General features: G+C 47.1%; 1 protein-coding gene across 3 annotated transcripts in view; it reads left to right on the forward strand.

Annotated features, from left to right (window-relative positions):
- Nucleotides 1-24,712, forward strand: part of Dlgap2 (DLG associated protein 2) — a 724,183-nt gene that overhangs the window by 496,928 nt on the left and 202,543 nt on the right. The gene's annotated exons all lie outside the window — the stretch shown is intronic.

The following is a 24,712-nucleotide window of genomic DNA, read 5'->3' on the forward strand; positions in this document are numbered from 1 at the left end:
CACACACACACACACACACACACTCACACACACACACACACACACATACTCAGTGCTCCAGTCCTGCAGGGCACAGGATATAATGCTGCCAGATCGCCAAGCTTTAAAAGAAGCCAATAATCTCATTTCTGTTTGAATGTGAAATTTTCTCATTTTTAAATGCTGGCAGGTAATTAAAATACAGAAGTGGGCCAAACGAGATCCTTCTGCTTCTGCAGGTAGACGTGGCCGCCAGCCAACACACTTTCATCCTTGCTGCAGAGGAGAGATGGGGATCTGAGGGAAGACCTGCATGCAGCCTTGAAATGCCTCCTCCCAGAACTACAGGCTGGGAGGACGCTTGGTCGCCTGCCCTGCATGGGAAACACTTCCTCCACCCTTCAGCCTGAGATTAAAACCAGCCTCCCATGGGCTACAAGCTCTGCAAGCTAAGACCCCCACCCCCAGGGTTTTTTTTTAAACCTTCTTTGCTTCCTTAGCTGGGTGAAGGAAACTTATTCAGAAGTGGGGAGAAGCTGGGATGGAAGGAAAACACAGCAACTGCTCAGGGAAGTCTGAAGTGACCCCTGCCCTGTGGAGCCACACCCAGGACTAGGCTTTAGCCTGCAACTACAGCAGCCTCGCTGCACCTTTTCCTGTAGTATTCAGAGGCCTCCATCCCCGCCACCCATCACCTGGCTCTTCTTGTCAGGGCTGCCTTTTCCTTTTCCTAACTCCCCACTGACTGCCATGCTCCTTCCTCAGCCCTGGGTAAACCTTGTTCAGCCTTCCCTGAGGCTCAGACCCTTGTCTTGGTTCAGGGATGCTTAGTGTACAGAATGGAACACCGTACAGCGCCTCAGTAGCCGCTTACCTCCTTCTACTGGGTAGTCTATTTCTTCCGTAGAGCTGTCCTCACAAGTCCATGGAAGAGATCTGCTCTCAGATCTGAACTGGTTCAGTCACTAGGCAAAGTCGCTAGATGGAGTACCCCAGTGATTGGGTCAATCAGGGAATGGACGGTGGGGGACCCAGGTATTGGGATATAGCAGGGCACATGGTTTAGTTGAGATACTCATTAATCCCCTGTGTCTCTGTGGGAACAACTAGGGCCTGTGGAGCTCATTTGAATGCACCTGCTTCCTTGTTGAGACAGCTGAAAGCTCTTACAGTTGAGGAGACAGTCCTAGGAGAGGTTTGGCCGCTGCTTGGGGTGAGTTTAGCTTCTCCAAGTTTGCTCACCCATACAGAATAATTCTCGCTAAACTAAAAGCTGCTGCCCGAACGTCCTCCAGCTATTAACGGCATTGACCTGTCTCCAAACTCAAGTATCCAAGCGTACCAAGCAGGGCAAAATCAATCTCGGGTCCCAGCAGACAGAGCCACGCAGCCAGCTCTCCTGAATGTCTCCTGGAGCCGAGGGCGGGGGTGGGGGGGGGTGAGGGAGGAACCCATAAAAGGCACAGGAGGATGGAGCAGTTCCACATTGCTGAGCCTCAAACCCAGAGGGCCACAGGAGCTCAGCTATAAATGCTCATGCCACTTTTCCCTCGATGCCCTGAACAAATGTTTGCCCAGCAGGAAGAATAAGGAGGTGGCAAGGGCACAAAGCCTCTGCTGGCGCTCCTGCATCAGAGCTTGGCCAGCTCCCTCCTTGTCACATCCTGCCTGCCCCATTGTCCCACACAGCTTCTGCAGCCACGGTGCAGGTGCAGAGCCTTAAGTTAAGGCCCACCCTAGCATTCTGAGTTGTACCATTATTGTATCCACGCCATCAGACTCTGCTCCACAAACCCATAAGGACCACAGAGCTGTAGCCTCTCGTAGTTTCTTTTTACGTTTTCCTCTCTATTTTCTTAAAAATGAATTCTAATATCCCATTTTCTGAATTATCAACATTTGTGCACTTATTACACCACAAAGCAGACATTGGTCACCTATAGTACCAGATACAGGGCCCAGGGGTGGAGATGCAGTTGAGTTGACTACAGGGAGTTCCCGGGCTAGCCATGCTCATGCTTAGTGATGGGAGGGCATACCTCTGCCCAGGTGTGTTGGGTAGTACCAAATAGATAAAGGATCCAGCCTGAGCCAGGAATTTGAGGAGGGGGCTTCAGGGATTGACCAGTACTGATGGGAGTCCAAGGGAGAAGATGGGGGTGACCGAGGGTTTCTGGATCTCGGGGGTTATGTAAAGACTCATCCTTTCCCCCTTCCCTATTTAGGGATACTCAACCACAGTCCTGTTACTGGTATGCATCTTAACTGCACACTACATTTTGGGCATGTTTCTAAGGAAAGAAATTTGTCTTCTAAAACAAAACGGAAGGACGTGGCCTTGTAGGAAAATGTACAATCTGTTTAGACAGCACAGTACAGAAGAGAGGGGTGAGTAAGCATACGTTCCTTGTGAGGGTGTGGGTCCATGGCCTCCTGTTTCGGATTCTCTTCTGGATCCCAAAGGGCTTTAAGAGTCCATTGGAAGCATCTGACTGTCTGATAAAATTCAGTGACCACCAAACTCAAAAACTAGGATCTACTTGATGGCTTAGTAAACCTATAGTCTTGCAGCCTTGCAGTCTCTACAGCCTAAATCCTGGGAGTAGAGATCCTCCCTGCTGGAGACCAGGCAGGATAGGGCAAGCACACTCACCCCTCAGCAGTCATCCTTGCTCTCCTAACCATCGTGGAAGACAACTCACACGTGACTAAGGAATAGCATTTGGGAAAGCAATCTGGGCTGCCCTTCTTGGAAACTTCTCTTTCTCCATCTTGTTAACAAAGAGAATGCGTGTCTCATTTAGCATTGCTTTTTAAAAGGTTTGCATGTATGTGTACATTCCTTACTATGATTCAGAAAACCGCATAGTTGTACAAGCGATCACGTTGTATTTCTATTTAAATGTCGCATTGTTTTGTTCAGAAATAGCAAGCTTCTTAACTTAGCCTCCGTCCAGATGTGAGTCACATACAAGAGAGTGAAGAGGAAGCAGCAATGACAGGCACAGTGGGGACGAAGGTTGTTTGGCTACGGCATCACTAGAGAACAGCCTGGCCTCGGAAGTCTGGAGGAAGGCCTTCAATGGTGTGTAGGAAGTTGTTTTAATTTTAATTTGACTTCCGTTTTTATTTTTGCATACAGAGACCATGCCAGTCCCAGCCTTTGTGGTTGTTGTGAGCAGTTATTTTATTCACATATTAAAGTTATATAAGCTCTAGGTGCTGAGTTCTCTAGACCACCTGGGAATTCTGCACAGGTTCCTGGGCTTCCCCACTCATCGATGTGGAGACAGACATGGAGAACCCCCACCCTCACCCCCCCGGTCAACATTAATAGTCATGTCCTCAATTCAGGCCCCATTTATGAAGTGTGAGCCTATCTAGGGAAGCTCTTCGTTGAAAATAGTGAAGTGTATACCCACCCCTCAGGGTACCCAACACCTCAGGAAGCACTCTCAGCTTCCTGATACCATGCAGCACACCACAGACCTGTCTCACTACGCCGTGGATCTGAGCATCCAACTCTCAGGGCACTGAGTACTTCTCCCCACAGCCCTGAAATCCATGGCATGATTTGTCAGCCTTCAGAAATATCTCTACCTAGGATCCACACACTTTTCATGTCTTTCCGACACAAAGGCTGACTTGCCTTTATGGCCAAGTGATTCTCTTCAGTCATCATGTCTGCTGCCCACTTCCACCTTGTTATCTGTAACCTTGTCAGCATCACACATACTGTTGGGTATGGCATGAGAACCTATGCTCAGAGACCTTGCCACTCACTACTCCCACAGAGCAGAGGCTCCAGAAGGTCCCAAGGGCAAGTTATACTCCTCACACCCAGGGAAGCTGAAGTTCCAGAAGCCATGGCTAAGTTTTCAGGGTTGGTGTCTTAGTCATCTCAAGGTACTGTAGCCAAGTACCTCAGACCACAGAGTTTGACAGACAGGCACTGATTTTCCCATAGTTCATCAGTAAGAAGCCTGGGATGCAGGAGTGGCTGGACCCCCATTTGAGCCTGTGGATGGTGCCTTGTCCCTCAATCCTCCTCACATGTCTGTCCCTTTATGGGAGTCTGGGTCCTGGTCATCTTTCCTTACGAGGATTACAGTTGTGCTAGACTCCATCTCATTCAGTCATCTCATGGCTACACATGCAGTCAGCTTTCGTCTCCATGGTGAGCAGTTCCAGGGGAACCCAGACACAGACCTAGTGGGAAGATGTACACCAGGTTCAGTGCTTGCACTTGCTGCTTTGCTCAAGTCTGTCCGTCTGTCTGTCTGTCTGTCTGTCTGTCTGTCTGTCTGTCTCTCTCTCTCTCTCTCTCTCTCTCTCTCNTCTCTCTCTCTCTCTCTCTCTCTCTCTCTCACACACACACACACACACACACACACACACACACCCTGCTTTGTCAGGCCTCAGAGACTCTCCAGGAGGAAGAGGAGGAGAAGAAGGAGGAAGAGAAGGAAGAGGAGGAGGAGGTGGAGGAAGAAGAGGAGGAGGGAGAAGAGGAGGAGGAGGAGGCAGCAGCCGCTCTCCTGATGTCTGTCTAGGGTTTTTCTTGTCTCTTCATCCCTAAGAGGAGAAATATAAGGGGAACATAAAGGCCAAGCCTACAAAAGCAGAAACAGCAGTGGGCTAACCCAGAAGAGGATGAGCCGAGCCAAGGAGCTGCTCGCTCAGCAGCTGTGGTCTCTCCAGCTCAGCCGTGCTTTCCCTCAGTGTGGTTCAGCCTGCTCTAGATGTCTCTGGGGAGATGAACGTGGACCTAAGCAGTTTTTGCTCCCACATGCATCTTTACACTCAGTTCTTCCTGAAACTGGCCTTGCTCTTCCCCCTAATGATATACTCCAATGCCCCCAGTCGGGTCCTCCAAAGTGACAGACTCCTCCTTCAACCCACTTCCCAGACCGTGGAGGAGACACGTAGCTGATCACAGGCCCTGGCCATGCTTGGCAGACCCTTAAAGTTAGATATGGAAACAGCCAGTCAAGCACCCTTCTCCTCTGGAACAGTGGCATTTCTCCAGTTTTCCATCTGTCTGTCCCAGAGGACCTCCCTGCCATCTGTCACTCATGACTCTCTAGCATGACCGGGATGGTAAATGACAAGAGGAGTAAGGTTTCTTTTTTCCCTGTGCCTTACATTAGCTGCATCTTCAGCATGAAGCCACAGATGCCTTACTGTCTCCTTGGTGTAAGGAAAACAGGAAGGAAGAGCTTTAGGGGGGAGAAGAATTACCATCTGCTGCTCTCCTCTGCTGTATGGGAGCAAACAAGGGACTGGAAGGGGCATCTGCTGTAGGACTGCCCCATGCTTGGCCTAACTCCCTGCCTCTTTCTTTTCGTGCACCAGTGTGAGATCACTCTGCTGTCCTGGCCCCTGGCCTCAGCCATTTATCAAAATCTTCTCTCCCTCAGTTTCCATCTTTGATATGAGCATGGAAGAGGGATGCACACAGCACAGGATTGCTGTGAGAACCACAGCACTCATACATGTGCTTGGGTTGGCGCTTTGCATAGACAGTAGGCACTGTGAGGTGGGCAGCTCCAGGGTGACTCCCTCCGTGCTCCTGGATCTGTCTTGTCTCCGTACTGCAATGGGCCCCTGGAGGGAGAAATGAAGCACACTTTCCCTATATTCTCTTTTCTGTCCTGAGGCTCAGCATGGGCCTAGCACCCGGCAGGCCATCCATTCTAAGAGGAGCTGAAAGGAACTGAAACAGTAGCTCTCCCTCACTCTGTAGGATCACCATAGCCTTGAACACACACTGTCTTTCTAACGTAGACCGGATGCTGCCTGGGTCTTGTATCCAATTTGGGCTGTGCATATACTAGAGAGGAGCTCAGGGGCTGACACTAAGCTGAAGGAGGAAGAGGTACAGGCTCACATTGGCCCTGTGAGTTCATTGCCTGGTCATCCACGGCTAATATTCTTATTAGGTCGTGGCATCTCTAATTGTAATCTTTACCGCAGAGTTCTGTTTTCTTTCTTCTGGGGCTAATTGGAAAAGCAAGGATTTAAAGATCCTTTGTATGTTCTCAGGTTTGATGGTAATGAGTCTGCAGGCTGATATTTGATAAATAAATCATGGATAACAGTATATCCAGGGATTTGGCTGAGAGAATGGGATTGAGTAAGTGTATTTAGATCCTGTCAGTTCAGCGAAGAACAGGGAGTGAATATTCATGTGTTGTCCCTGTTCTGAGTGAATGGTAAGACTGTTTCAGCCTCTGGAGAAAGAGGTGCATGTCCTGTTTCCAGTTTGGAAGTGGAGCCCTGGGAATAGTGTCTCATGACCAGTCATGTGCCAGAGTGGGTATTCTTATTTTAAAAATGCCTCTTGGCACTGAAAACTGGAGCCAGCAAACAAACAAAAGATTTCTCACAAAAATAGATGCTTTGCTGTCAGCCTCTTTGCTTTGCAAGTGTCTTGGCCCATAGGTCGACAGCACAGGGGTGACCTCACCTGCTGTCGTGGGCCTCAAATAGGCTGTGTCCCTATAATCAATCATTTTGACAATTAAGAATGTCATAATGGGTATCTGATGAGGCTCGTTGGTGGCAGAGCTCCTAAATCCTCTCTGTGGGTACTAATTTTATAACGTTTGCTCAAAATATACCATGAATGACTATGCACAGCTAAATGAGAAGTTAAAGATGAAAATCTTTCCTCCCTCCCTCCCTCTCTCCCTCCTTCCTTCTCTGCCCTTTTTCCTTCCTTTAGGAGAACAAGACTCGTATGAAGGTCACATCATCATATCTGTCTACATCATGTCCTGTATTTGTCATGTTGATACTACATGGGCTGTGCCTGTATCCTGTTTATGCCCATGTCTGTGTGTCTGTCTTGACCATGTGTCTGTCTAAAGCTCATTGTCTTCATTGTCTTGAACTCTGTCAGGTCCTGTGGTTTGAGTGCTAGAGTCCAGAATTCTCAGAAGCAACTTGACTCTAAACAGTCTGTCTTCCCACCTTCTCCATGAAGGAAGAGCCAATTATAGCACAGGACACTAGAGGAAACAATTGCTCCTCAGGCTGTCTTGGGACCTGTCAGTCTGTGAGTGGTGTTAACTCTTTACAGGGGGCCAGGGTTCCCCCAAGGAGAAAGGAGAACCAATGTCAGAGAGATCTGTCCACAGCAAGACCAAAGGGAAATGGCTTGCTGTTTGGAGACCACTGTGAGCCCTCTCCTGCAGAGCCAAGGACACAGTTCCAGATGTGAGAGGATACCACAGACATGTGGTAGTCTGCTAGTGTATTCTGGAGCTCCAGGCTATAATGTCTAGTCCTCCATGCACACAACAACCACCCCCAGAACTGGTCAAACCAGATTCCCAGGCCCACCAAGACCTGCTTGTGGGTTCCATCTGGCTCATCCAACTCATCCCCTGAGGTTGATGATGAAGGTTCAGGAGAAGCACACCAAGGCCAGTGTTTCCAGGAGCAATTGTACAGAGGAACAGGTCTGTGAGCTCAGAAAGCCATGGGAGAGAGTGTAGCTAGCTGCTCTTACTAGCTTGATGCTCATGGTATACCAGATGTCCAATTCTCAGTGGTAGGAGACAGACATTGAGCAGGCACACTTGACAGAAGGGCTTCTAGCCTTGGCTTTGGCAGCATGTTCTTAACTCCTGCGTGCATCATATACATGATGCAATGCCTCAGAGCAAACCTGGCTATGAAGGTGAAGATGTCAACCCACTTCCCAGCTAGGGATGTGCCCCAGACCTCTTAAACCTCACATTGTTCTGGAGTAAGATGAATGGTGTGGGTTAGCAAAAGCTTGAGGAGCACAGAAGTGAAACTCTTTGTTTGTTTGTTTGTTTGTTTGTTTTTCAAGACAGGGTTTCTCTGTGTAGCCCTGGCTGTCCTGGAACTCACTTTGTCGACCAGGCTGGCCTTGAACTCAGAAATCCGCCTGTCTCTGCCTCCCAAGTGCTGGGATTAAAGGTGTGCACCACCATTACCTGGCAGAAGTGAAACTCTTAATGCATCTCTTTCATCGCTGGATTCTTATTTACAGCACTGCAAGGCAGGCACCATGTGCCTTTTCACAGTGGGCATGGGAAAATCAACCACATTGTAAATTATTTCAGTGCCAGAATATCTTAGCCCGTGTTTTGTCCTTTAGTGTGAGTGGTAGCCCCATTTAAACATGTATACAAGATGCTCTATGTGTGTTTGTGTTTCAGAGAAAGAATCATAGGGTCATTCCTTATCATAAACGTATGCAGCATTGCAAAGTCATAGCAAAGCTCATAGTTTGGGTGAGCTTAGAGAAGATTTGTGTTTGTGCTGTCATGCCTTCTGCAGGTCTGGAACTAAGTCTAGGAATAGTTCCCAGGTCCCTGTTCACATTGCATGAGCTACACTAGGATGCACTTTAAGTGCTGTCTTCGCTCTGTGAATGTCTGGGTCTGCTTCTGTTTAATTGAGCAACTATGCAGCATGAGTTCACCCTGGGGAGAAGCCTCACCTTACAAGTCCATCAAGCAGACTGTATATGGTCTGAGTGTGCAACAGGAGGGGTGGGGCCAGGGGCATAGAAAGGTAGGAAGCTTGGCTGCCACTCATCTTTGAGGAATATTACATATGCCTGCCCAGTGCCCACTGGAGTGCACTAGTGAAACTGAAGCTTTGCAGCAGCCTGGGTGCTTGCTACACAACACATGTGAGTACCAATGTCTGCGTGCCCAGCATGGAGCCTTGTGTGCCATCAATACCACATGTGAGTACCAATGTCTCCATTCCCAGCATGGAGCCTTGTGTGCCATATCTGGGATTAGATACGTGTTTCCTGTGAACACACTTGCCTACCGAGGCTATAACGGAAGACTCTTCTTTTGGCCAAATGCTTTGCCAACAGTATACCCCTCCCCCTTCTTCACCAAAGAGTGGCTTCCGAGTATAGTCCCTATCTTAATGCAGTGGCCTTTCTATGCTTCCTCTGTAAGGTTGACTCATCCACAGAGCGGCACTGATACTGCTCCCCCCCATTCCGAGAGCAGAGGCATCTTTCCCTCCCTCCATTCATTTCAGATCAAGGGTCACTGAGAAGGACCTTCTGTTGTACGACTTGCTGTAGCTCATGGTTAAAACTGGTCTCTGCTGTGGCTGTGCGTACGGCTCATAAATACACCTCGGGGCAGGAGCCAGAGGTCGCTGCTCCTCATTGACCTCTGAGAGTTTTACATTTGGCCCTTGTTCATCTTCTCAGAGTTCATTAGTTTCATCTTATGTTAAGAAACCACTAGTGTGGGGGTTACACCAGACTATTGCAATCACCAGAAAATACTTGGTTACTTAGTTGACTAGTCAATGTTAGTCTGGGGAATCGAATGGTTCTGCACCATACCCCAGTGACACGCTTATCTTATGAATGGAACCTTAGCCCACTAGGACTTTCCCTAGTAATGGTCATTTCTGGGACACCCTTTGTCCTTGGAAACAGAGTCCCCTCTTCAGGATACAAAAAAAAAAAAAAAAAAAAAAAAAGCCACCAGGCCTTCTACCCATGAGCCACTGCTTGTCACATAAGATGGCTACCAGCCACCAGAGGTTTAGGATACTGGTAAGCCCTACAGGAGTAAAGGTTGTCACACTAGCTTGGTGACCGATCCGGACCTGTCTGTCTATGGTCTCAGGTGAGCAGCCTCCTGGGTAGAGGGACCTAGACTCAGTACTTGTTTTCACCCAGTGACCTGCACTTACGATAGAAGCAGAGTCAGCCTGCGGAGAGGGCTGCTCCAGGCAGCCTCTGTGGTGTGCACACACAGAGCTTCCCAGCCGCTGTAGGGCTAATGCTGAGCTCAGAGCCGGGACTGCCGTTGTGCTGCAAGCTCGGAGCTCTGGAGAGACTGAGGTGCTCCATGGGATCCACCGAAGCACTCCTTCCCCTTGGACCATGGGCCTCTTTTTGAGTTAGGAATGGAAAACCAGAATCAATTTCTTTCCCTAAAAGGTTTAGTTAGTTAGTTTCTATGACTATAAAACTGTGAAATGTGGAGTGCTGGTTAGCAGACAGACAGGCCAGGTTCTTGATACTACCTATGGCATTGGCCTCCACCTTGGGGCCTTTACCCCAGTTTGGCTAGTCCTCAAAGATCATAGACTCTGTGCCAGGAGCTTCGTGGCACATTTTCCTTGCCTCTTCCATCCTACGCTGCAGTCACATCTGTCACCCTCATTTTGAAAGATGAAGAGAGGCAGGGGGTGTGCCACTAGGAAGTGCTACCAGACCTCCCCTCTGCAGAGGTCTCTGCCCTGCTGTGGTTCTCCAATGCTTTCAATACTCTCCTTCACTGAGCCATCCAGTTATCCTGGAATGCTCTCCTCCGCCTTCCCTAGCCATGGCAACTATGTTACTTTCCTTAACCATGGTAACTATGTTACTTTCCCTAGCCATGGTAACTATGTTACTATATAGGACCCCCCCAGATCCTTGTACTGTGAAAACAGGATCGCTCAGTCTGGGCCTCAGATGCTTTTGCTTTCTGGTTAGGGAGGGGCCCCGGAGGACCACACCTGCAGGGCATCATCACCTGGAGAAACTCAGCCATTATAACCTGCCATGCTTCCTGACCTCCAGCGTGTGTTTACTTTGCTGGGCCAAGGCATTCTCATCCAGATTCCAAGAAATTCTCAACTACCTCCCAGGAATCCTTGAGGCGAGAGCAAACTCCACATCTTCATTTCATTCTCCCTGTGTCCCTGTGTCCCTTGCCGATAAATACCGTATAATAACAATTTTAAAATCATCGAGTCATCACTCAATGAATACTTTCAGGTAAATTTGTGCAGAACATTTAAGAAAGAGACCTGGAAAGCTTACAGGGATGGAGGAAATCTGTTAACACTCCCCAGGACAGAGCATTACACAGAACAGGTGTGTGCATGCTGAGTGCAGCTTTGGAGCTTACATACAGTCTTACCCTCATTAGCTAAGCCTGACCAGTGGTGGCAGCCATTATGTCCTGTATTTGGAAGGTATCTCAGAAATATCCTGTCTGCATCATGAGTCAAATTAAGCTGTTGCTTTTGGGGGGAAAAATTATAACTCAGTGGGGAAAGAAAGGTGATCTGTACAGAAGATGAGCTAGCAACAATGCTTTATTTACTCTGAAGTGGAGACAAGACCTTTTTGTCTGCTAGCCAGCTACAAAGTGTCACAGATCAAGGAGCTGTGTGAGGGGTCTGTGCTTCAGTGCTCTGAGTTACATCTTGAAATAAAAGGCACCCACATACTTGAATTCAGGGAGTCCTCCAGACAGCGCTCGGCCACATCATATTGTTGACCTGTGTCACTGTGAAAACTACCTGAAAATGGTGACACGACAGGGAGACCTGTGTGTGGCCCTGTGCTTTGTGGAGCAGTGTTGCTGGGGGTCGGTGAGGAGGCTGAAGTTATAACAGTGGGCATGTGTGACGAGGGGGCTGCTTACCTTGTCAGAGTCAGAAAGCAGAGAGATGCACAGGGACTACAGGTAAGCCATGCCCTTCAAAAATATCCCAAGTAATTCCTCCAACCAGGATACCAGCCTGGCCCCTAATAGTTCATCCAGCTGTGAACTCATTGAAGGATGAATCATTGATGAGTCAGTCCTTCCATATAAAAACCAGATGGGCACTAAACCTTTGGCACATGAGCCTTGTTACTGGGGTTAGGTTACCTTGTATCCAAACCATGTCATGTTCAATAAAATGATAACTATTGGGTGTTAAATGGACCAAAGTTTGCTGGGAGGGAGACATTGGGCTACTAAACTCGGGTTAAATTACAGGAGCTCCAAAATAAGATAAAGAACTTGTGAGACCATTTGCACCATGTTTAGCCCATCAGGTTATCTCAAGCATGATTACAAAGACAAGGACCAAAGCTATTATACTCACTAGATAAAATAACACGAAATAGTTGCTCATTAAAAGTAGACTTACCGGTAGATTGCAAGCAGAGTAGTTGGTAACATAGAGAAGAGTTGATCCTACACACCTGCCATAGAGCCTCAACAGAAACTGCATGAAGACCACCAACAAGGGGGAGGGAACAAGTGGCACATGGAAAACTATGCCAACAGTCAATGCCTTCAGGAAGACACTCAACTTTACCTCTAATTTCCGCCGGGCTTTAAAATGAGATTCTGTTGTTGGCCTGTCAGATTGACAGCTGATGTTAGCCAAGTCAGGGAAATGAGCTGCCATGTGGTGAGGGTTTGTGGATTAAAAATGTCAGTGGGTCAGGTTGGCAGTTTAAAGTGAGCATAACTGTTTTTAGGAGTGTGATGTGGGTCGCTTGATAGCGGTGTGCCTTGTGTGGTTCTGACATGCACATAGACCGTTGTCTGCACATGAAAAACTGGATGGGACAGACACCTAAGGGTTTTATGGCAGAAGTTCTGAAGAGTAGACACACTGTAGCAACCTCACTGACCAACCAGAGAGCTGACCAGAGTCAGCAACAATGTAGCATAGAGAGGGGGTGTAGACAGCCTGAGAAGGTCTTGGCTTCCTTAATTTTGAGGACTTGATTGGGAAGCCCAAGGGCTACATATCCTACAACCAGATCTGGATATGTTGGCCCAAGTGTTTCCTTCCTAGACACTCACAGAAAAGCTCTCTTTTCAAGGTCACTCAAACATTGCCCATGTTTGCAGTGCAGGGCCCTAGTAACTCTATAGGGACAAGAAACATGGCATAAGTTCCCAGTTGGAGGACCACCAGCCGCTGCAAGCAAACAACCTCCAGTGGTGCAAACTAATAAATCTATTGATTCCTTGCAGGGCCCAGGGATGTAGCTGCAAATACCTTTGGCAGCAGGTTCCACTGGATGGAAGGTCATTTTGCTTCCTTCTGTCCTCTCAGCGTGCAGGATGTTCACAAGGGACACTTCCATACGCCTGCTAGTGACTTGGTGACTGCATATGTGGTTAGTACAGAATACCACTGGGAGTGTGAAGGGGATTTCATGACCTGTGGTTCATTCAGATGTTAGGAAAGAATATTACCTTATTTAAGCATCAATTAAGGAAAGATCAGATAAACAAGAAACCCTGTGAGAGGAATCACTGCACCAGAACTCCTTGTCCCTGTAACGTGCATATTACTGTTGTGACCAAAGGTGCTGTCACAGTGAAGAGCTAGCCTAGCCTCAGACAGGATTTTGTAAGGTTAGCGTTTTTTTTTGTTTGTTTGTTTGATGGGGAAATTGCCTTGTGAATGAATTGTGCTTGGACCATGGGCACAACCCTGTCTTTGAGTCCCTGTTGCCTCCCAAGTACCCACCATCACCTAAATGGGTGTGCACCAACTCCCTTGAGACACGCAGATGTCACCGGGGACTCCAGACTCCCTTACATTGCTTCACAATGTTTGGAAACTCAACCAATTTGCATGCAGGCGCTCCCAGAAATTAAAAGTATGGTTCCAGAAATTTTGCAAAGGGGTGTTGAAAGAAAGTGGGAAGACGGCAAAGACCAAAGAAAAGGAGAGTGAACAAAGGCTTCCCATGAGCACCAGCACATGCCAAGGAAGGTTTTGTGGGAGCATAAGGACGTGGCACAGAGAACTTGCCACCTTAGAAAATTCTAGAAAAATCTGTAGACCTGACCAACAGTATCTTCCATGTCATAAGGCATAGGAGGAGAAAGAAAATGCACTGCCTTAGGGTCTCACTTTGGCGGTCTGGGGTACAGCCATGCTGAGTCCATTAACCTTGCAGCATCACTGGATTTGTGTAAAAACATACATTTGCCAGATAGGTCAAAGGTGAAATTTTCAATTTAAAATGGGAATGAAGCACATTGGAATGGGGTGGGCAGAGCTGAGCACAGTAGCCAGGGTGCCAAGGGAAGGGTGGGTTTGAATGACTCGTGCAGCAGTCTGTTAGAAAATTGCTGGGATGCCTCGGTCATGGACTGGGACAGTGAGGAAGTGCTGGAGACAGACAGACAGCGGCAACAGCCTCACAATTGTGTGGGTGTCCGTGTGTCATGGATGTGTGCTTAGAGATGGCTGAAGTGGAAAGTGTGGCACTCTGCATGGGGATTTTTTATGTGTTTTTTCCATAATGTTTTGACATTATAATGATGTCATTTTCCTCCTTCCCTTCCTCCAACCTTTCTGTGCATCCCCTTGCTCTCTCCCAAATTCAGAACCTTTCTTTCTTTAGTTGTCAGTAAATATACCCTGCTAAATCCATATAATATTGCCTATATGTATATGATCTTAGGGTGGGCTATGTGTACTGGAAGACTTACTTGGGGTCTCTTTCTCAGGGAAGATTATTTCTCCTGTTCTCACCATTCCCCAGTTGTCTGTGGTTCTTGTCTAGGGTTGGAGCCCCAGGAACCTTGCCTCTCCCATCATAGCCTGTCTGTCAGAGTTCTTTCACAATATGAGCATGTGAGAAGTCAACAGAGCTGAACCTGGTCCCATGGACGAGATTCTTGATGATGGAGTTCTCTGTGTCATGAAGCAGCCATGTGGAGCCCAGCTCTTGCTTCAGCAGGAAGGGAGGGGGACCAGAGCAGTAGGGGAAGCATTTGGTGTCCTTGTACTTAGGATGTCAGTGACAACACAGAATCAGTAGCAATCCAAAGTTTTGATGCTCTTATGCACTCGCAAGGTGAGTCTAGTGCCCATCGGGCTGGGTTATAGATGAGATAGGGGGACCCACACAGGACATGCATGGAGCTCACAGAGCATGCTACTGTATTTGATTGCCAAAGGGGGAACTCTCTCTGTGTAGTGAGGGTAGGGTCAGAAGTAGGGGGAGGGTTTGTAAAGCATTGGTGAGATAAAGAGAAGCAGAGAAGTGAGTATGAGTTCTCGTGTAATGTAAGATTAAGACATGTGAATTCATTGGCTTCCTGATATTCATGATAACGGTACCTGAACATACCTACAGGGACAGGGAGTCATTAGACCCGAAAAGGAAGAGGAGGGCTCGCTCACTCAGCAGAGGAAGGATTCAGAGAGGTGACTTTCTCCTTGACAGGAAGGGACAAAAGATGGGACCAGTGATTGTCAGTTCAGTCTCTGGAACCCAGAAGGAACTAAAATAATGATCAAAAGAAAAGGTGAATATTTGGGATGAGCCAAGGAAGGACACTCAGCAGGAACACGTAGGACGGGAGAGCTATTGAAAGAGCAGCCACTGAGACTCCGTTGAGAGTTGGGGTTGTACCTATCCACACATTTCGTGATGCCCCTCTCCTTGGCTCAGCATCCTGAGCAGAAAGTGCTGAACGGCTAGCGTTTCCCGACCTCAGAGCCTGCAGAAGGAAGAGCACAGAAAGAGAACTGCTTATCCATCAAATATTCTTTATCTCTGTCCTTCCCTCAGTGACATTTGAGTAATGCAAGGCTCTGTGGTCACAGCAAGATCCAAAGCAAGAGCTCTCCAGGACCATGGGCACAGAGCCACCTATAACAGACTCCTGTTACATAATTACTAAGAGATCAGCTTCCCCAGTGCCCCTGCTGAGGAGATATGGGGAACTCTCGCCAGGGCATAGCAACAGAACTGTAGAGGTCCAGCATCCACCATGGAGGTTTTTGTCTGAAAAGTTCCAGAGCAGGCGTCAGCAGGCCAGTGCTGCAGCGCATCTGGCTTACCAGAGGATCGTTCTGAGATCAAGAAATGAATCGACCTGCTGTGTGGACTATGAAGATACAAGCCAATTTACTGTGGAATGATGTTGGTCTAAAGTAGCGATGTTCGCAGGAACATTTTACCTCCTTGGGCATCTGTAGTGAACTTAGAGACATTAATGTGTCACCTACCATTTGGGTGAGATATTTCCCTTTGGAACTCTTCTATGTGGTTTTAAAGCTCAATTTATTAAAATAGCCCATTTTCCCCTGTCTTCTGTCCCCTTCTCCTAAAGTTAATGAATATGTTTTTAATGGGGGCTCAAGGTGACACAGGTGGCCTAGAACTCTTGAGTATCAGGGTTGGACTCAGGTGCACCCACACCCCTTCCTTCTCCTTCCCTGACCTCTGCATCCTGCGCCGAACTGACATTAGAGCAGTGGCTTGTCTGAGTTGTGTGCCCAGGTGACAAAGGATGACTGCTCTCCTGATGCAGATATTTGACTTGTAGGATACTGTAGTCACAGCACTTCCTCCCTCCTTGGTACGTCATTTACTCTACACTGCTTGAGGATTATAATGGGCAGGGGCAACTCTTATTTGGCTGAGGCTTTGTCTTAAAAGACCACCAGACTTAAGGAAATCTCCGTTGCAGAACTATAATGTAGTTCTGTTAGGCAAAGACAAATCCCATGATGAGTCCTTTGTGTGTACGGGAGATGAAGTAATTGTAGCACACCAGTTAGCACTCATAAAACGAGCAGTGTGTGGCCCAGGAACCAGGTGGAAGTATTGGGTCAGGCAACTTGAGGAGATGGCAGATGACCAGTTGCTGCAAGCTGGGGTTCTTTGAAGCAGGTACCTGAAGAAATGAGTTGCCTGAAGCCATCAAGGGAAGGAGGACACATTATGTGTAGGGTTCACTTCTGAGATAGGGGAGTCTAGGAACAGCAGACATTGGAGTGTGTGTGGTAGGGAAACTGGAAGGAGTCACTCAAAAGTGGGTATTGACACCCGATCCCTGGGACTTTGTTTCAGTGGTTAACACTCTAAGGTTCAGAGTTAGACAGCAGGATGTGGTAAAGGCCTCCGAGGAGGAAGGAGGCATGCGAGGCTTCAGGATGCATGCTGTGGAGGTGGGTAGGTCCCCCAGAGGTTTTCCAACGGCAGCTCTGGGTGTCTCACCTGGGAAACATGGGTGCTGCATGCGTGATGACGTGATGAAGTGTTGAACACAGTGACACATGGGAACAAATAGGGAAAGTAAACATGAGTCTTTCCCTGCTGAGCCAGAGAGCCACCTATGAGCATATAACTAAACGAAAGCAAACACTCTGTTTGCCGTTGTCACTAATAGACTCTGCTTGCTTGCTTGCTTGCTTGCTTGCTTCTTTTCACATATTTGCTTTGACTTTTAATTCTAAAATCTTAACCTTATATACTGTGGAAAGTAGAGGTATGTGAGAGGAGAGAGTTGCTACCAAGAATGGTACTGTACAGTCCACTCTGAACACCATCCCCAAGCTGGTTCCATCTATTGCATGATGACCTGGCCAAAGAAAAACTCATGAACTCGTGGGTGGCTCTGAGGATGTATGTTCTGTTCCTGCTATTACTCTGGCATCTTTAAAGTAATTTTAATGCATACATTAGAGGGCTTCAAGGCGATAAAACAGGATATAGAAACATAATGGAAAGGCTACCACGACTTTTTGTGATAAAAGTAGCCAACACCCATTTATCTAACAGCCCCTCTCAGAGGGTGCTGCTCCTTCCCATGGGTCTTATGCTGCACGCCAGCTCTCCAGCTTGTCAATCCAACGTGGCTCTGCTCTGAACCCTCTGAACCACTCCCACACCCAGTTTCAGGTCAGTGCTTCGTCCTCAGGCTGTGCCTTTGAGTGGCTTCCTTCCTTGCTCATGCCCTGCTCAGTACACCCGGGCTGTATCCTTTTGTGCCTGCGTCCTTTCACCTGGTCCATCCTGTACAGTACCTGATGGCAGGGCTCTCCCCTCTCTGAAGACCATGTGGCATCCCTCTGTATTCACCTGCCTCTCTCTGAAGGCAGCTTCCGTATCTTGGTCACAAAGCTGTTGCAGTAGTGAACTTGAGTGTATGGAAGTCTTCAGAGGTGGTGACCCCCTGGGTCAGCACTCAGGAGTGGGTCTTGTGGTTCTGTTTTTTATTTCCTTAGGGGTCTACATGCTGGTCTCCCATAATGGCTGTACTGAATGGTGCTGCCCACTGGTGGTACGTCGGGCTCCTTTATGCATGCTCCTACCCACAACTGTCAGCTCCAAGTGCTGAAATATTCTAGTGTTCAAAGAACTATTCATGTCCAAGGGAAAAGAATATCTTTCCTGTATTAGAGGAGTTTCTCCTTTCTTAGACCAGAGGGGTTGGAGAGCATTCCTGACTCCAACCTTGGGCTCATTTCTAAATGCCTCCTGTCAATTAGATTGGGTCACAAGTGCACAATGGATCCCTTTTCTCGGTTCCTAATCAAAGACTTCATTTCTCCTGGAAGCTCTCAGCAATCAAGAGATCCCAGGATCCAGTCAGCCTCCTCCTGTCACCACAAAGTTCTGAGCCCCCCGTATACTGTCCCTAGTGTCACAGGGTCGCTTTCCTCGCTGAGCCTGAGAGCTACTGTTGAGAATGGAGCCGAGTGAAAACAAATAATACTGTGTCTGCAATTGTTTCAAAGAGACTGGTTATTTTCATATTAGCTTTGAATTTTAATTGTGACCTTACATGCTGTGGAGACCAACTGGGCATCAAACTGATCAAACTGTCCTGCTAATGAACCGGAGTTGTCCTCTGTCTCTAGAGATTCGGGAAACCTTGCTCAGCACTTCTCCACTTCAGCAAACGCACTGACTTGAGCGAGATAATTGTACAGCACAGGCTGCGATCTCTACACTCTTTCTTGTGGATAATTGCAGTTTGGCATTACTGGGCATCTGCGGTCTGACTTTGCCAAGTGCATATCTGTATGTGTGTGCACTTGTCCTATGTGTATATTTATTAGATGGGATTCCTTTTTTTTTCCCTCCCCAAAGGCAGAAAAATTGGTTTTGTTATAAACAAAAAGCAACGGCTTCTGGAAGGGACTCGGGCTTGTTGAACTCTCACACAGCATCAGTGTCATAGAAAAATATTTTGAGTGATCGCTGAGAACTGACTGACTTAGTCCAGGGTATTCCAAATGGCTCTGCATCTGTCAGTGCCTAACAGTGTCAACTGTTGTCAGTGGCTAACAGTGGACAACCCTTTGTGAGGGGCTTTCTGCATAGTATAGGGTACCCAACTCCACTGTTGGACTTCATCCACTCACTACCTACCATGTGGCAATTAAATGTGTCTCCAGAGTTTATAAACACACCCAAAGGTCTAACCATCACCAATAGAAGAACCCATGTGTGCTTGGACATAACCAGTTTTCCATATCACCTCTCTCGTCAGGACTTACTTCTGGGAGTCCAGGAATTCAGGAGTCCCCTTAGCCTCGCCATCCTGCATATCCCAACATCCATGTGCCATTTTCATATCCTGTCTTCTTCCAGTTATTCTGGATGTTTCTCCCCTTATGAGCGGTTATTGAGCTCCTTTCTCTGCAGAAATTTATATACCCTCAGAGGCTGGTAGATCACGTGATGCCCACTCATCTCCAAGAATACTAGTTTCCCTTAGGTTCCTCAAGTACCTTGGGCCCCAGTGCATTGCATACTTCAGAAATACTGGCAGCAGATCACAAGACTGCTGGGGTTCTGGGAGCAGTGGTAGATGATAATCTTTAGGCTCTCAGATCTCTGAGGTTCTGTTTTCCTGGAATCCAAGGCTTCCAGCATACGAGTGTCCTGTTTTGACCATCAACCAATGGCCATCTGACTGTGGAATCAATGCCAAGTAACTCACGACTTGAAAATACATATCAGATATTTGAGGGCCCTCTAGCAAGTTTTGTACCAGGCATCTTCATGGACATACAAAGACTTTCCCAGTGAGATCAGGGCCAGGGAGCCCAGCTAGGCCAGGATGGTAGCCATCTTCCGCTGGCATCGTGCAGATTAGATTTGCAACTTTAAGGCTGAGATTTTAGAAGCACAGAGGGCAGAGTGCTCACTGCAGCAGCACATGCATTCTGATGACCTGTTGGTCCATGACTTCCATTGCTGGACTGAGCAAAGTGAAGATGCTTTGGCTATCAGTTGCTGAAGCAATGTCGGACCATAGTTTCCACTGCTGTGCTAAGCAAAATGGAGATGAAGCCATGGCTCTCCTCCTGAGACATGAGCCCTTCAAGAAAAATGGGCCATAGTTCCAAACTTCAGTGGCCTCTATTCAACCCTTCTCACTGTGGCAATATTGTCTCCTCTTGGTAAGGCACTGTCCTGAGAACAGCGTGGAGGGCAAACTGTGATCTGGAGAAAAGCCTCTGTAATCACCAGTTTCAGAAATCCCCCCCCCCCAATGTAAGTTCAAGAAGAGAGATGAATACAGGGAGAGGGCCCAAATCTCTCCCCACTCTGCCTGTGGATGTCACTGGGAGGGAGGCAACCTTATTCAATCATTTTGATGGGCCTAAGAGCACTGGTAGCAGGAAAAATAAACATGATTTCCAGTCCGTGGGTTTCCAGAAAAGACTAGGCTCAAACTGAATATTAAGTAGATAGGGCTCTCACCAATCAGTGGAGGGAACTGCCATTATAGTATGAAGGAAGAATGCATTCATATTCTCTTTTTGAGTTGGACATTCATCTTCTGCTCTCTGGACCACAGTAACCTCTCCAGGAATCATGCTACTGCCTACAGATTCTCTAGTCTGCAAACAGAAGCTAGTGAGACCTCTTCACTTCCACACCTGTGTGAGCTGGTTCCTCCCTCCCCTATTCCTGGACCTGTCTGTCTGTCTGTCTGTCTGTCTGTCTGTCTGTCTGTCTCTGTCTCTCTNTCTCTCTGTCTCTCTGTCTCTCTGTCTCTCTCTCTCTCTCTCTCTCTCTCTCTCTCTCTATCTCTCTCTCTCGATAGAGAGATAGAGATAGAGATATTTGGATGGATAGATAGATAGATGTGCATGCATGTGTCTGTGTGTCTCTGATGTGTGCATGCACACACACATGCCTATATGTGTGAATGTGTGTATGTATGCATGTATGTATGTGTGTGCATATATACATGTCTCCTATGGGTGCCTTTTCTCTAAAGGACTTCTGTGAATAACTGATGATATGCAGACTCTCCATAAATAGGAGGGTGCAGTGAGTTGATCAGTTAAAACATGTTCACTCCCAGGAGCATCAGAGTCTGACACATGGAGTGGGCAGCAAGATGACCTTTTCCTATGACCCCAAGCTTCAGTCCACACCCAGTCACCCAAGAGTGGCCACAATCCCACTGGCTTCAAATAGTACCTTGCATCTTTTTGAGAGATGGATGTAAGGTGAGCATGTCAGAAGTAGCATTATGGAAACAGCACTCTGAGTAGTTTTGGTCTCACGAGGGCAGAGCTCATAGCAAAACCAATAGTGCAGGCTCTCGGTGTTGACCAGCTTCTACTCACTGGAAATATTGAATTAGGTGCCTCCTTGGTCCCCATCCCCTCCCTTCAAATATTTCTATCGAGTGCTTATCTGCAGGGTGAGTCTTCGGTCATGAGCAAGCATTGTAAGGTCAAGAAGTAATACTCAAGTCATTGTTAATGGTTTTGTAGATGTTGCTTTTCTGGTATGGGAGATTCATCGGGCCTGGTCTTCAGCATGGAAAAAACACACAAGTAGATAAAAACCCAGCACAGCTCCTAAGTGAGCAGGCCCGACAACACCCAGGGTTTCACACAGTAGCCACACCCTGTGACTCTCCTAGCATCCTCTTGTGTTTTTCTTGGTTTGTTCAGTGAACTTCCTCAAACTGCTGTTCTTCATTGAGCTGTCGTGTATTACCCTGGAGCAGTTAATTTTTATGGCCCTATCCTAAACTGTCTGCCCTGAAAATACCTTTTGAGTTTTAGTGAGATGTAAAAAACAGGGTATTCAAGATATTTTAATGGGTTTTATTTTTTTTTTTTCTTACGACTCCATAGTTTTATATGGTGCTTGGTTAAATTGTATGCACTAAACCAATATTTCCCTGGCCTTTCTTTACAGAATTTCAGTGTATGAAAGGCTCTTTGTCAGTAATGTGCTTGGCCACACAAGCACAAGGAGTTCCATCTCTAGACCCCACATAGAAGAGCTGAGTTTGGGGTTGTGCTTAGAATGCCAGGACTGGGGAGGTGGAGACAGACTAGTCCAGCCAGACTATCTAATCAGTGGGCTCCAGGTCCCCAGTGAGAGACCCCCCCCCCCACACTCACACACACACTCATACTCACAGGTCACATAAAGACTCTAAGGCATGAACAGAGCTTACAAGGAGCATGTCATCCTTGGGAGACCTGCAGGTGCACCCATGCTTTGAGCTCTCAGTAGCCCAACCCTGCAACCCAGTGTTCTTTCTTAAGAGTCATTCCCTGAGAAGAACTATTCCGATGAACAGAAAAGCAACCTCCCATTCCAATTTGATTTGAAGTGCAGTGCTTACATTTGTCTGAACTTACTCGTGTTAACAAGGTACCATGAATAGCTAGAGCTGATACCAGTATTGCTCAAAGAAATCAGAGTTAAATCAAAGAAATCAAAACACTAAAGAATGTTACCCGGTTTTGAAAAACAGGAGACTTTAATGTTAATGAATAACTTTACATTAAAAAAAAAGTGGAAGAGGGCATTAACCACTGGACCCACCATTTAACTTTAGTACATAGTTTTCTGGCTTCAGACTGAAGCTCAGGTGTGTGGCCTTCAGGATAGAAGGAAGATTGTGCCAATGCTGATGGATCAAACAAGGGGATTCTGTATAAGATGGTGCAAGTCACGGATATGGCCCTTGGTCTTCTTGCTGAGTTTATTTACAGCTTCCATGTTGCTTAGGACTAGCTGCTAAACTTGAAAGTATGCCCAATATACACTTTACAAGCCCACTGGTTTCGGTCTTTCTCATCCAGACACCTTCTAAAATTTTATTCATGAATTTTCTTTAACCCAAATGTGTGGAAAGCCAAACATCATAACTCTCCGCCGTACAGCGATGTTTTTTTTTGTTGTTTTTTTTTTTTCTGCTCAGCTCTGACTCCAAACCTGTGATATATTCTCTTCTAACTTGGTCCCAGACCCACTAGTGAGCACATCCGAAACCTAGTGTGCACCAGTTGATAGCATGCTCCTAAGATCTGAGAGCAGCACTAGGGTTCCCAAGAGACTTAAGAGGGTGAACACATCTGATGGGCCCACTCCAGCGTGAGGTGTCCCCCAGTCAAAGCCTGGCTCCATTCTGGCCAGCACATCCCTTCCAGACAGCTCTGTGCAAACATCTCTTACCTGTCCTTACATCACCCCCAACCTGTGGTGGGCCAGCTTCCACATCAGCCTGACTTCCATTGCCTTCTATTGAGCGGTCCAGTCCTTGGGACCTTGGAGTTTGGGGGACATTGTTAGCCTGCCTTCTTGCTCTGCACATTAGATTCCAGTCCATGTCTACTCTACACTGCCCCTTCTATTCTCCAGAGCTGTCATTCTCTCTCTTAGTATTTAATATCTTGTTGGGCCTCCCTCTTTTTTTTTCTTTCTGGAGGTAAATGTTCTAGATGGCTCTGGAAATCTTTCCTTCTTCCATGGTTCATCACCTGTCTTCCACTAAGTAATGTTTCAAAACAACAAGAGCTGGCATCTGATCACAGAGAGTCCTTTGGCCCACAGGAAAGGACGAGAAGATCCTTTGGTTGGCATACATATTCTTTACAAGCTAGGGCATACTGGCTGTGTCCACTTCAAGCTCTTTGGCTCCATGGGCTCTGTGTGGAGATAAAGGAGACAGCAGTAAGTTGGTCTCAGGTCTGCCCTGGAGCACACAGAGCCTATTAGGTGCCAAGAAATCCCTGGCTGACACTTCCTTTCTGCTCTTGTATGTGTTTTCCAGCTTAGAGCTTCATGTTTGAGCCATTAGATTTCAAATGCCCACGGCCACATGTTTCCTAACTCTGCAGTGTCCTGTCTGTTACTGTTGCTTTGTCTGGACTTTCCTCCAAACAGGGATGCATCCCTCCACTCCTAGATCAGATATTCCTTCCCTGTGGAAGGTTCCTGTCCTTGAGGTACCAGAGCCTTTCCATTTCTGAGCTCCCAGCCTCTCCTTGCAGGGGCCATTGTTCTAAGGTTCACAGATGACACTCAATTTCCCATGTGCTCTCATGATGGACTGAAGTCCTGCTGTGGTCTTCCTCACCGCTACAGCCCCTTTGCCTTGTTCAGTTCCTACAACTATGCACTCCTTGTCGGTATATATTTTAATGGATAAAGCAAATAAAAGATGAAGCACAGGGATAGGAAATGAGAACAGAGAGATGGATGGAGATGCATAAGAACAGATGAGAAAAGGAATGACTGCTGTGACAAATGAATTTTACCGGAGAAAGGAAAATATGGTTGAGAAGCTGAAAAGGCAAAAAACAAACAAACCAACAACAAAAACAACAACAACAACAAAAAACAGATTTTTTTTTCCCCCAGATGACTCAATGAAGGGCAAGCGGGTTTTATTCCGATTCTCAAAGAGCTATTGACACTTTCACATTAAATCAGACAAGTTGTTCTAGAAACCTTAAAAATACTTTGCATATATATATATATATATATATATATATATATATATATATATATATATACACACACACACACACACACACACACACACACACACATACATAGATGCCTATATATATCATATATCAGGGAAGAGTAGTTGGAGTCAATTCTCATGAATGAGAGAGACGGAAGGGAGCCAAACACCTGGTGATTCATCTCTGGAATGAGAAATGCTATTGAGTCAGAAGGGTACCATAGAGTCCCAGATCTGTAGTTTCCCTGAACACAGCGACAAGATGGTGGGGAGACAGAAACTTTCATGAAAGCTACAGGAAATGGGCAGCTGTGTGGCTGTCCTCAGAAAGGATACTGCGTGATAAACACTTGTAGACATATGGTATCAACTGTGTGCATACGATCACTGAATAACGGGCCCTTGCAGAAATGCAGTATCAACTG

Source organism: Mus pahari, chromosome 19 (genome assembly GCF_900095145.1).
Source record: "Mus pahari chromosome 19, PAHARI_EIJ_v1.1, whole genome shotgun sequence".
Lineage (NCBI taxonomy): Eukaryota > Metazoa > Chordata > Mammalia > Rodentia > Muridae > Mus > Mus pahari.